Here is a 12,160-nt window from a genome sequence, read left to right as displayed (position 1 = left end):
GTATTAGCCCGGAGACAGACCAAAGTACCAGGGGTACCAAAGTGGGTGATCTGCCGTAATGAGAAATTCTCCTGTAGGGACAAGAATATGGTGGAAATCACAGGATATAGCAAAGATTATTAAACAACCAATTACGAGTATGACTCGTGCCATAAGACACCACATAATCCAAAATCATCCAACAGTCATATAATGCTACATCTGGAATGTAAACAGTATTAAGCACCATCAAAATCACTCAAAATAGTAGTTCTGAAAAGACAAAGGCAAACTTGTAATAAAGCCATGTACACTTACCACAACTTTAAATGAAGCGTCTAGGAGCATACCTGAGCGAGGCTCCTAGGACAGGTCCCCAAATATATGTTACGGTAAAATGACTAAGTGCAGTGGCTTTGGGCAGATGGAATGCCACGAACATAAAAACAAAAAAATAAGTAAAAACAAATTAACATAAAACTGCTATGGTGACTTCTTCATGGTGTGGTAAATGTAGGATAAAATACAGGAAACTGGAAAATTTTAATTCTTTAATTATGAAAAAAATCATCTTAACAAACTGACAAAATTAATCAAAATAAGCCATCAATCAAGAATCAAAACAAAAAACAATCAATCAGGCATGTTAACCTTACGTTAAAGTACATAAATTAAATGGTGCTGAAAATACTGAGTACTGGCTGCATAAATCTACTAGCACACAGGATAGTGTGGGAGCAGGTCTAGCAATTTGAGCACTGAGGAGTATTCTGCTGGTATTCTGCCTGCTGCAGTTCTCATTACTACTATCCCCTACACCTGACTTTCCTCCTCAGCTCTCTCTTGCCTATTTAATGCCTTCCCTACCTGTCCTCATCACAATCGACTTGAGAATGGTCCAGGACGGACTGAAACGTCGTCGTCCCTTCAATTTCTAGTGTGTGGTCTGGTCAACATACTTCAGCCACGTTATTGTGACTCATCGCCTGCATTCTGCTGGTAGTTTTTATTTGTTTTATTTTTATAAAAGAAATATACAAAGTATAGCACAAGACACAAGACAAGAACATAATAACAAGAACATAATAATAAGAACATAATAATAATCACAGGTACAGAAGAAAAAAAACATCACGAGAACCTAGAAACTCTGGTACATGAGGCTGAATACAAAGTTAAAAAAAAAAAATGGACACACAACAAACACATGTACATAGAAAGACACAAAATAACGTTCACATAATAAACCAACACACAGCACTCACACAAGATGCACACAATCACATAAATAACACAAAGCAGAGTTACACTGCACACAAAACATATAAGTAACATAAAACAAATTACGGCCAAGGCCCAGGTACAACAACTTGACAACCCCAAGAAAGAACCAGGGGCGAACAGCAAAACACCGAGACACATGCACCACAAAAACACTCACACTAGGAAGAACATGTATTTAGCAACAAAACAGCTGCACCAACCCACACAGGGCACAAACAACGGCCCACGCAGGAGCCAGCAAAGAAGCATACCCACCCCACACACCTCCACACAACAAACCGAACACACAACCACAGGAGCAACCACTCACACACCCAGCCCAACCCCCTCCAAGGAGGCCAACCGGAGGGCCGGGGACCGAAGACAAAAACGAAAAAGCCCCACTCCCCAACCCACAACCAAAAGCCCGACCCACGACCACTCACCCAAAAGCAACCCCACGCAAACACCCACCCGTGAACCAACCACAAAACTCGCTCGGAAACGCGCGATGCACCCACCACCACGTGAAACACAAACGGCCTCTCAAAAATCATGAAAGCCTAACAACCCCATAACCCTCCCTCCGATCCACCCACACACAATACACATAGTTAGCAACGAGAAGACATAACGTATTGCGCACCCGGCACAACCCCAGCAGAAAGGACAAAAACAAAAACCTCAAAAGGCCACCCCGACACCCCGGCCCACAAACCCCAACCAACACATCCCGAAACCAATCAAGCAAGCCCAGTATCCACCAAAGTGGAACAGTGGCAGTGTGGGCGTATATGCAGTGGGACCCTCCAAGCCTATAGTTACTGTGTCACCCTAGAACGTGACACCAAAGGGTACAGGAAGCTATGGAACCTGTTTGTTTTGCAATGAGAAACATTCGATGTACCACTGCCCTAATTTTCCTGATAGTGACGCCCGTGTTGAGCGACTCAAAGATTTGCAACATTGCACGAGTGCCTCAGGAAACATAACATCAACGACTGTGAGACCCAATTACACACCTGTAATAGGTGTAACAAAGGTCAGCACCATGCAGCATTGTGCAGAGACACCAAAACAACGTCTCCAAACCCCAAGGTGGAAGATAGCATTCCCACCACAGTACAGTACTGCAAGGTGCAACAAACAAAGAGTGTCCAATCGGCAAAGTCTAAAGGTAATACAACTTAGACTACTGCCCAAATTACCATCCTGAATAAGAGGGCCGAGTCCATACCCGTGGGTTGTTTGACCAAGGGTCCAGAGAACATATGTCACTAAAAGGTTGGCAGATGAACTACAATTAAGGCCTGTAGCCCAGATGTCATTCAATATCTCAGGGTTTGTAACAGATGCAGGACCTCAAGTCTACCAGGTGGTACAACCATCAGTACGTTTAAGCAGGTACGTCTGTAGAGTACAAGCCATTGTGGTGGACAAAATACCAATAGACCTACAAGTTCAAGGTCTGAGAGCAACAGCCAAATTCCTGAGAAATAGAGGAATAAAATTATCAGATAATATTAAGTCTGATCACCTCACCGACTTCGGTCTCCTTGTTGGGACAGACTATTGCCATCGATTCATCGGTAGCCCTACTAAATATCAGGGCATAACCATGTTAAATTCTGCAGGAGGTAAATTACTCTCAGGCCCAGTATCAAGCCTGGGGAGACCTATGGCTGCAGATAAACAATACCAATAGAAATCTAAATTTGTCAGCTGATTATATTTCTCTAGTAGCATTATACTAAGGAGATTACAGCTGACTATACCAACAGAGGTTGATGTTAGTATCATCATTTAAAGCTGAAGATGAGTTCATGAGGCCTCAGTGGCAAATCAGTGAACAGTAGCCTAAACAGCTACAAGTCACTGCGACCAATGTCACTGAACCCACTGCAGTCTCAGAACCATACTTTACTTTAATGATGAGCTATTCAATCTTCTGAATCAATTAACTAAATTAAACCCCAATAAATCTGACGACTGATTTGATACATTTATTATTTAATCAAGATGAATTCCCTGGGCCTCAGTGCTTATATATATCAGTGACCAGTTACCTGAACAAACTTCAAGTTATATCTAATGTCATTGATCTCACTGCAGTCCCTGAATCATACTTGACTGTAGTACTTGATCACATTCAGTCTTCTGGGATAAATAATATTTAGGCTTGAATTTTACCCTTTCAAGAGTTAACAAGGAAATGAAATTGCATTAGACCTCTAACCCCTGCAACTCTAGTACGGGACATCCGTCGCACAAATGTGTGAGTACTAACAGACGCACAAATGTGTGAGTACTAACTACTAACATCAAATTAATCTAATAATTCGAAGGAGGAGTATCAGTGTTCGTCTGTTCTAAATAGGACTTCGACCCGTGAGCAGCCCCCTGGGGAATTATGTCGGAAAATCCGACACCATTTAATAATATCATACAGGCAGATAATATTGCTGTGTTGTATAAACAAGTTAACTCATAGAAAATGTAACTTGTAGTGGAATTTCTGTCTATAGAAAATGGGATATCATTACCACATACTATTATAAATTCACCACCTATTATGGAGGGAATTATTCTTAAATACATTAGTCTTTGGACTTTACCATCATAAAAACATCTCATATAAATTAACTTAATTATCAGAATTAAAATAGAGTAAATGTGACCCTTCTATCACTTACTGTCATCTGGACAATGTAGGCCAGTAGCGTCAGTGAGGAGGGAGTGGTCAGCCATTGTTATTATTAGATCACAGAGGCGCACGGGAGCAAATGCGGCTCCTGTTAATTTTACTTGGACGAAGTGTTATGGAAACCAAAGGTGTACCATCATCAACACACTGTCAACAAATACAAGCTAAGTGTTCTGCCGAAACCCATTTATCTAATCATTTTTGGCCATTAATGTCAGTAGATAGGGTGAGCTCGTTAGAATACGAAATCGCCTCATACTAAAGGTAATTAAGCCTAGGTCTTTATGGTTCAATGTACAGTGTTTTCTCTGATATAGCTGTCATATATTAGGATTCTGGCTTCACAGCTAGCGCCCTTTTGACAGGTCAAGACGAGGAAGCATGCTTTGTGCATCAGTTACCAGGGTGATGTAAGCTACCTCACACGAGGAAAATGTGGTGTCTACATCCTGGTTATACCTGGTGGACTAAGGCCTGCTGTACAATAAGATAAGGAACCTCTTCAATGTAAACTAATGTGTAGTTAATACTGTAGTTTGATTGGCTGCATATATATAAATTTAATATAAACCCCCCCTAATGTGTAGAGGATCGATTTGTGAGATTATTGCAGAAATACAGTCCACTTATCATCATACAAATTGCTATTGAAGTATACAAATTAACATAAATATAAATCTCACAGGTCGGTTCCCACAACATAGTATATATATAAATCCTGGCCGGATGCGAATGTATCATTGTGTGAAAATTTCAAAGCAGTCGGTGAAGAACTTTTGGAGATTTGCAATTTTGAACAAACGAGCATTTAAATTTTTATTTATATATATATATATATATATATATATATATATATATATATATATATATATATATATATATATATATATATATATTAGTATATTTTGGTAGCAGTCTTTCCTGTAGACATATCTTATTAAATATGACCGAAAAAGTAAGATTAATAATTCTAACACGAATTTTCTCAATCTTTCGTACATTACGCTTCACTGTTGGAGGTAAATCAAAAATCACTTCTCCAAAAATAAAAATGAATTTTGGAGAAGTGATTTTTGATTTACCTCCAACAGTGAAGCGTAATGTACGAAAGATTGAGAAAATTCGTGTTAGAATTATTAATCTTACTTTTTCGGTCATATTTAATAATATATATATATATATATAATATATATATATATATATGTCGTACCTAATAGCCAGAACACACTTCTCAGCCTACTATTCAAGGCCCGATTTGCCTAGTAAGCCAAGTTTTCATGAATTAATGTTTTTTCGTCTACCTAACCTACCTAACCTAACCTAACCTAGCTTTTTTTGGCTACCTAACCTAACCTTACCTATAAATATAGGTTAGGTTAGGTTAGGTAGGGTTGGTTAGGTTCGGTCATATATCTACGTTAATTTTAACTGTAATAAAAAAAATTGACCTCATACATAGAGAAAAGGGTTGCTTTATCATTTCATAAGAAAAAAATTATTGTAAATATATTAATTCAGGAAAACTTGGCTTATTAGGCAAATCGGGCCTTGAATAGTAGGCTGAGAAGTGAGTTCTGGCTACTAGGTACGACATATATATATATATATATTATATATATATATATATATATGTCGTACCTAGTAGCCAGAACGTCGTATTCGGCCTACTATGCAAGGCCCGATTTGCTTAATAAGTCAAGTTTTCCTGAAATAATATATTTTCTCAAATTTTTTTCTTATGAAATGACAAAGATACCCATTTCATTATGTATGAAGTCAATTTTTTTTTATTGGAGTTAAAATTAACGTAGATATATCACTGAACCTAACTAACCCTACCTAACCTAACCTAACCTATCTTTATAGGTTAGGTTAGGTTAGGTAGCCAAAAAAAGTTAGGTTAGGTTAGGTTAGGTAGTCGAAAAAACATTAATTCATGAAAACTTGGCTTATTAGGCAAATCGGGCCTTGCACAGTAGGCTGAGAAGTGCGTTCTGGCTACTAGGTACGACATATATATATATATATATATATATATATATATATATATATATATATATATATTGTGACAATAATCTCCTTCAAGAGATTGAGCCTGCTCTTCCCTCCATAATTACGTCGTCGAAATTATATAAAACGACTATGGAAGACATGTCCAACAATGACAACAACACCAGCAAGGCTTGCCAGGGTGAGCAAAACGTATGCAGCCAGCCACCTGTTCGGACTCAAACCACCAAACTACATGTTGATCGCTACCGGCTCCGCTGATTGGTCGCCGGTCTGGCTGCACCTGCACTCGCCCCCCCATACTACTTGATGTCTGGGGTCGCCCCAACTTCAGACCTCAGAATGTTCAGTGCTCTCGTTGTCACCACTACTCCCGGCTAGACGCTAGCGTGTACTGAGAGAAGTGGTGGCTTTAAGCCAATATTCCAACACCTCCCATTTACTTTGTATTGCACTTCTTGTTATTTTGCCTTAACGTAACTTTTCATTGTCATTTAATTATTCTTATTATTTTGATTGATTGATTTTATTATAAGAATTTGTTTGTGCATTTTATTCATGTTTTGATTTATTTAACGTAATTAAAATTTCATTGTTAAAGTTTACTTGTGTTTTGTGTGTCTTCTCCTTACCTTACCACAGACGAAGTTCCAGTTTTTTCTATTTTTTTTTATTACTATGTGACGAGGCCATACCCCTAGCCTTAAACAGCCGAACACCAACGCGTTACCGTCACAAGTTATATGGGGCCTGTCCTAGGAGCTTCACTCAGGTACTGGTGCCAAGTGGTAATTTATGGTAAGCGTATTTAACTTTGTTAACGTAGCTTTACTATTTTTCATATTCAATTTCATTTTTTATAAGGTGCGGTGTATTGTGCATTACGAGAGTAACATATAGTGAAGGTGAGACAACTTTGGATTACGTGGTGACTGTAGGCCGCAGTCATACTCTTAATTGGTCATCTCTTCCTCCGTGTTATTACTCGTGTTTACCATCAATGTCCCTTGAATATTTCTCATTCTGACAGATCATCATATTGGTACCCTGGTACTGTGGTCTGCCCCGGGTCAAGAGTACCCAATCTTCTGCAATCTGACTGTAGGAGGACAAAGAGGGCCATAGTTCCTCTAGCTCGAACTTTAGTTGCTGAATTGGGACCTCAGCAGCAGTTCTCGTCACCAGTTGACACCTCGCACCCCTACACGTCAGTCAGAGATGATGATACATACAACGGTAGGGAATTAGCTTATTTTTTCAGAGCACAAAAGTTCGCTAATTCTGTAAGTATCATATTAAATTCAGTAGGAAAAACTTGCTTTATGTCCTATAGACTCGGCAAGGTATGCCTACATCCTTGGACTACCAATTTTACTTTTGAAGCATTTAACTGTTTCACTTGTTTTCGAAACTTAGTTTCATTTGTTAGTAGGATTTTCTTGCCCTTATCCTCTTACATGAGTACCGGGTACAAGATTTCCTGCGCCCTTGATTTCATTTAATCATTTAACATCTTTTACTTAACTTTAATTGTTAAAGATCACACAGGATAGGTACCAGTTGCCACGTTGTCCTGTTTCTGACATTTCACTATTGAATATTCGTGTACCTTTATTTGCTAATTTCACCATGTTTCGTCTCCAAACTTTCCGTGCAAATCCAGCAGGTGAAATAGGGACTCTAAGTCGTGCCAAGAGGACTGAATTACAAACTCTTGCACATGAGTATCAACTAGAAGTTCCCTACCAAGCCAACAAAAATGACCTACACAACCTGTTGCTGGATTACTATTTAGAGCAAGGTAAGATAGACTCTGAAACTCATGAAACTTACTATATTGCAGATAAAACTGACTTGGCAACGATGAAACTTAAACTAGAGCTGGCTAAGATTGAACGTGAGCAACAAGAACGAGCGGCTGCCATACGGAGGGAAGAACAAGAACGCGAAGCTGCTTTGAGGAGGGAAGAACAAGAACGAGAAATCACCCTCAGAGAACGCGAAGCTGCTTTGAGGAGAGAAGAACACGAACGAGGACTCGCCCTCCAAGAACGTGAGGTTGCACTACTCCAGGAGCGGGAACGAGTACAGCTTGAAACCAAACGACGCGAGTTGGAGATGCAACGCGAACATGACAAGCAACAAGCAACTCTGGCTCTAGAGTGTCGTCAACGTGAAATCGCCTTGGAAACTTCCCACTTCACTCAACGCCAACAAGCTACTGCCAATCTTCCCGTCAGTTTTAATATATCACATGCAAGTAAGTTAATGCCATCCTTTGTAGAAGCAGAAGTTGATGTGTTTTTCACCACCTTTGAAACCCTTGCTAATCAACTCAGTTGGCCTGTCGACCAATGGGCCACACTTCTCAGAGTCCATCTTACAGGTAGAGCTGCAGTCACACTCAGTACTTTGGCGTCTGAGAATGACTACTACACTCTGAAACAAGCAGTGTTGGACGCCTACCTACTTTCCACAGAAAGTTATAGAAGGAAATTCCGTGACCACCTGAAGGCAAGTACCACTACCTTCCTTGAGTTTGCTAACACGAAACGCAGGTATTTCATGAAATGGCTGGAAGCAGCACATGTCTCTACTTTTACAGAACTCGTCAACCTGATGCTTGTTGAAGAATTCTTGAGACGTGTGCCGCCTCCTGTCCGCCTCTACTTAGCAGATAAAGAAGAAACCGACTACCTGAAGTGTGCTAAGTCGGCTGACACTTACAGCCTCATCCACCGGCTGACACCTGAACCATCCTCCAGTAAGAAGTCGTGGTACAGTTACGAGAAGGTGAGCCCCGATCAAGCTGGTTCACAACTGTACTGCAAGTATTGTAGACTCTATGGACATACCATAGACAAGTGTGGTAAGTCTCAATACAAGGGAACCACTGACCAACAAAGACCCAAACCAACTCCTCCTAAGTCCGGTAAGCCTGTGATGAATGTTGGTGTTGATGTTAATGATCTTTCTCTTTTCAGTAACCACCTGTATACTGGAACTGTCTCTGCCAACGGTTCAAATCCGGAGGGACGTTTCAAATTGAAGATCTTGAGGGACACAGCGGCTCTACAATCGATCATCTTGAAGTCGGCTGTGCCCAACATAGTCTACACCGGGGAAACAGTCTTCATCACTGACCTCACTGCTACCACTCCATACCCTCTCGCCAGAGTCCACCTGGATTGTCCCTACGTGAACGGAGAAGTCCAAGTCGCCGTCAGGGAAAAGCCTTTTCCCATGCCTGGAGTGCAACTTCTCCTAGGCAACGACTTGGCAGAAGACCTGCAACCGACCAACCTGATCGTCATGGACAAACCCCAGGTGTGTAACTCTGTGCCAATAAACCCTATTCTTGAGTATGTTCCAGCAGAGGTTCAAGAGAGTGATGAAGTTTCTCCTCCGGTTCTCGTGACCACCCGTGCACAAGCCGCACGTCCACAGCCAGCTGACGCTACTGCTACCGCTGTCCCTCAAGACCCTCAGAAACTACCCCCGCATCTGACCAAGTTGGAGTTCCGTAAGTTGCAGAGGGAAGATCTTACTTTAACACCATTGTTTTTCCAGGCTGAGACTCAACCCGACAGTATTCCTGGGTTCTTCCTAGAGAACGACTTGCTCTACCGCAGATATAGACCCAGTAAACTGAAGGAGGAGGACGATTGGGCCAACATCGAACAACTTGTGATTCCCACCAGTCTGCGGCCCACTATTCTACACCTGGCCCACGGAGCATTCTCCCACTACGGCTTCAACAAGACTTACCATGGGATTCGTCAAGACTACTACTGGCCAGGTATGGTAAATAACGTCAAACAGTACGTAAAACAGTGTCATACATGTCAGATGGCAGGCAAACCGAACGTCTCCATTCCCAGAGCACCACTGATTCCCATACAGGTGCCTGCGGAACCTTTCCACAGACTCATAATAGACTGTGTTGGTCCTTTACCTCGGACCAGTTCAGGTAACGCCTACATCCTAACCATCCTGTGTCCTACCACCAGATTTCCCATAGCAGTTCCAGTGAAGAACATCACGGCTGCTACGGTTATAAAACATCTATTGAAGATCTTCACTCAATACGGATTTCCCAGGGAGATTCAAAGTGACTGTGGCACCAACTTCACCAGTGATCTCTTCAAAAGGACACTGGAGGAGTTCAACATCAAACAGGTATTGTCCAGCCCCTATCATCCTGCTTCACAGGGTTCTCTTGAACGTAGTCATCAGACCATCAAAGCACTCTTGAAAAAGTTTTGTAGTGAAACCTCAAAGGATTGGGATAAGCAGATTGACCTAATAATGTGTATTTTCAGAAGTCTCCCCAATGAGTCCCTAGGAGTATCTCCTTATGAGATGCTCTACGGCCGTAAGTGCCGTACTCCCCTTAAGGCTTTCAAAGACTCTCTCAGAGATGCGACCTTCAGTGAGCATCAGAATGTGCCCCAGTTTCTTCAAAACCTTCAACACATTCTAGAGAGAGTCCACCGCTTTGCCCATGATAATCTATTGAAAGCCCAGGTGAGAATGAAGACTCATTACGACCAGACCAGCAAAGTAAGAAAATTCAAGCCGGGAGACTTCGTCCTTGCCTATTTTCCTATCCCAGGTTCACCTTTACAAAACAGATTTTCAGGACCCTACTGCGTCAAAGAGTGCAGAAACAACAACAACTACGTCATAGAAACTCCAGATAGGCGGCGGAAGACCCAGCTGTGCCACGTCAACCTCCTGAAGCAATATAATGGTACTCCTCCCACTGTCTTGACTAACTATTCCACATTCACAGAACCCTACATCCACAGTGAGACCTTCCCAGCTTCTCCTCCCGAAAGCACTGACAAGGAGTCAGCGCTTTCTAATTCCGAAATCCTTAATGATCTTCCCAGATACTTTCAGGATAATCATAGTGCACCTCTCGTCAAGATCTTCAGAGAACATCAAGAGTTGTTCAGAGATGATCCCCAAGAGTGTAATGTTACCCAGCACGACATCCAACTGCTCCCCGACACCCGGCCGATTCGTCAACCCTTCTACCGAATCAGCCCGAGCAAGAAGGAAGTCATGCGTGCTGAGGTGCAATACCTCTTGGATCATGGACTGGCTACACCTTGTGAGTCCCCCTGGGCCTCACCCTGTATCTTGGTGCCCAAACCCCAAGGTAAGGTGCGGCTGTGCACTGACTACCGTAAACTGAACTCTGTCACTATCAAGGATGCTTACCCCTTGCCAAGGATAGATGACATCCTTGATGCCATTGGTAGTGCCCAGTACTTGTCCCAAGTGGACTTGCTTAAGGGGTACTATCAAGTGTGTCTAACGGAGCGCGCTAAAGAGATATCTGCCTTCATCACTCCTTTTGGACTTTTCAGATATGAACGCCTTCCTTTCGGACTATGTAATGCCCCGGCCACCTTTCAAAGAGCTGTCAACCGTGTCATCCAGGGCTTGGATAACACATACGCCTACCTGGACGATATCGTCGTAGCCTCCAACTCCTGGAGTGAACATCTGCTCCAGCTGCGACGTCTGTTCTCAAAGCTCATGACAGCCGGCCTCACCATCAACCTGGGCAAGTCCACTTTCGCGAAAGGTAAAGTGCGTTATCTGGGTCATGTTATTGGGAGTGGCAGCATAGCTCCGTTAGACTCACACACTCAAGCCATCCAACAGTATCCACAGCCTACCACCAGGAAGCAGCTCCTGCGCTTCCTTGGTCTTGCCTCTTACTACCGTAGGTTTGTGAGGAATTTCAGTACAGTCGCCACACCTCTAATTCTATTAACCAGTCCCAAGCAACGGTATAATTGGACCATACAGCAAACCGTTGCTTTTGAACAACTCAAATTCCTCCTCTGTTCTAACCCCATTCTCGCCTCTCCAGATATCACCAAGCCTTTCGTCCTTCATGTCGACGCCAGTGGTACCGGCGTTGGTGGTGTCCTGATGCAACAACGAGGCGAGGAGGTTCTACCTGTCAGCTACTACAGCTACAAACTGAAACCACACCAGAGGAACTACAGCACTATTGAAAAGGAGCTACTATCCATCGTCCTGAACCTCCAACACTTCGCTCCGTACCTACAAGGCGCCAGGTCTACCACCATCTTCTCAGACCACAACCCTCTCCGCTTCCTACATAAAGCCCAATTCACCAACCAGCGTCTTCTACGATGGGCTCTGTATTTACAAGACTTC

Source organism: Procambarus clarkii, chromosome 38 (assembly GCF_040958095.1).
Source record: "Procambarus clarkii isolate CNS0578487 chromosome 38, FALCON_Pclarkii_2.0, whole genome shotgun sequence".
Lineage (NCBI taxonomy): Eukaryota > Metazoa > Arthropoda > Malacostraca > Decapoda > Cambaridae > Procambarus > Procambarus clarkii.
This window is presented reverse-complemented; position numbering follows the sequence as displayed.